Genomic DNA, 2,998 nt, shown 5'->3' with positions numbered 1-2,998 from the left:
ACCATCCCTCTAAATGGACTCACGCCTGCACTCACATTCGTTAGTTGATGCAGTAGCGTTGAGGTACTCTTAGCGTCCGCCATCTTTCTCTGTTTCCGAAAGCTATTTTGTTCTATAAGCTTCACCGATCTCAATAACATCAAGTAATTTTTATATACACCAAACCCAATCAAGAAAAGTTAACACAAATTTTCACCCAATAATGGATAACAAAAGGCAAACGCACCCCACGCCCAGTATATTATCCCACAAAAGAAACAACAACAAAAAAATAGGGAGGGGATAGAAAAAGAAAAAAAAAAATGCAAACCGTTTACTAAGTGCCACGCCTCGGCGAACGTCTCAACAGGTATATAAACAACAAGGAAAAGTTAAAAAAAATATATAGAGATAAAAAGAAGAAAATAGAAAGAAAACTTGAAAAATACACTCACATCTTCATATGACTGGAAACCGAATTTGTGCTAATACGCACCGCAAATATACGTGAACTATTTACTACACTTGAGAAACACTTTAATATGTCGGAAATTAAACTTTTGCCCTTCACGTTTTAAACACTGGTGTTCAAGAATCCCAGGATGGCTGACACTGACTTTGCTCGAGAGACAAAACGTGAACAGCTTCTCCCTGTCCAACCCATTGAATCAGCAAAAAGAGCCCCAAGTTGCCTGTGACATGATTGTAACCCCTTTTCCTACCAAAAAAAAACCATGTCTAACTGGTCACCAGTCTCTTTGTTAGCGTTACTACAGCTTATAAAATATATAAAAAGCCTCTTAAACCGCCTGCCACCTCTCTTATACCCCCCTTTTATTAAACTACACAAATTAGAAACCCTTACCTGTTGTCAATGGTGCCCTCTTTCTGCAACCATGTCGTTAGGCTATTAAGATCTGTAAGTATAAAAATATAGTATTTATTACCCAAACCAGTTGAATATAAAATAGAACAAAATTATTAACAAGTCATAATGACAGAAAACCCAAATCTGCCCATAAAGAAAACTAGTAAGTTAACATTCTACCCTCCTGACTAAGAATTCACTCCCAGACCTAAAATGTCAATAAGTTCATTATATTAGTCAGGTTAGAGATTCCCGTCTCTAAATTAGCCATGGAATAGGACCCATCTGTATAAAGATATAATGGATAAAAGATACACTTCACACATCACTCTTTTCAAAGTATTTAAGTAAAAAGAGGTATTTCACACTTCTCTCTCTTTTTCAAAGGTAAACGGTTTTCTAAGGTTTTACAAAATATGTGTCATACCTTTTACGATGGGGGCTTTCTCTCCCGACACTTGGCATGTCCCACCTGACCTCTTTGTGCTCACCTAAAGGAATGTGACTCTCGCAAGTGCATTGGACTGTTAGACCTGTAATATCTTCAAGCAAGACACAATATGTGATTTCACTTAACATTACACACTTGTAAGATATATATATTTCATTGATTAATATGTACTTGAGACATATATAGTATATATCATTGTGTGTGTGTGTGTGTGTGTGTGTATGTGTGGGGGTTGTCTAAAAGACCATGACCATCCAGCGACCATAGGCCATAATTGGGCCAAGTTTCTGACAGGAGGCATTTTCGATTCTTGTCCGATTTTTCCTCTCACTTCTCTCTCTCCTCTCTGAAGTTTCCTCATTTGTTTCTGTCGGGAGCTCTTGCTCTCTTTTAGTTTCTTCTCCACGCAAACTCTCCTATTTTCTCCTTCGAACGTTGTATCTATGGTTTCGTACTTTTATGATGATGATGATGGTAATAATAATAATAATAATAATAATAATAATAATAATAATAATAATAATAATAATAATAATAATCTTGAACTTCATTTCAGCATGAGCCATTGGCGGAGATGATTAGAGATATAAAATACGATGTTTATGATGCAATTCGATTCTAAGTCATCCATTCTCGGTGGAAACCATTCTCACATATAGGACAACGTGGTTCACTGTAGGCATTGTTTAAGAGGTTTTCTTCTGTCCTTTCGGCCCTAGACGCTCCCACACTTTGACCTTTTACTTTACATCCATTCCCTACGGCTTCCTCTCTTCACTTTCTCTGGCCAACACTTCTAACATTTACTTATCAGTGCAATTGTGAGGTTTTCTCCCAGTTCCACCTTTAGATCCTTATACTACTTACTTCGTCTCGAGTATCTACTAGATCTCTTTATTTTTGCTGTCCACCACTCCAACTCCCTCATTTTTTTTTTTACTTCGTACCTGCTGAATGTTCAAAAGTGCACTATATATATATATATATATATATATATATATATATATATATATATATATATATATATATATATATATATATATATATATATATATACACGTGTATATATATATATATATATATATATATATATATATATATATATATATATATATATATATATATATATATATTTATATATATATATATATATATATATCTATATATATATATATATATATATATATATATATATATATATATATATGTATATGTATGTAAGTATGTATGTGAGTGTGTACAATTTAGCGAAGATTTCATTCCACTTTTGATGAACTCTAGGTTATAGTTTAGTAAATTTTCTAATCAAAATTCTATAGGAATGGAAAAACCTCTTTTTGTGCACATAGTAGATTCAAAAAGAAAGTTTTTGTTAGCAATGAGCAAAAGAAACCGTCTCTAGTGATTTTTTGTTAAAAGACCTTGACCTTTGAGGTCGCAGATTTCATCTTCCAGTTCCCCTGTCAGTCACTGATAAAACAATTACACAAGACTTTATTTCCTATCATTCTTCCCTTTACTTCGTCGTCCATAGCAAACTTCCCTTCATGCAAGAAGCGATGTTTGACCGTAAAAGTGATTGAATGTAAGTCTATTCCTATTTCCCTTCCACGGACTTCCACCCCTCATAGAAATACACAGGTTTTCATTTTTATACAATCGAGGGCTTCCCCTTCCGCCCAGTAGTATATCACGTCTCC

Source organism: Macrobrachium nipponense, chromosome 18 (assembly GCF_015104395.2).
Source record: "Macrobrachium nipponense isolate FS-2020 chromosome 18, ASM1510439v2, whole genome shotgun sequence".
Taxonomy (NCBI): domain Eukaryota; kingdom Metazoa; phylum Arthropoda; class Malacostraca; order Decapoda; family Palaemonidae; genus Macrobrachium; species Macrobrachium nipponense.
The sequence above is the reverse complement of the archived record's forward strand: the minus strand, read 5'-3'. Positions refer to the sequence as shown.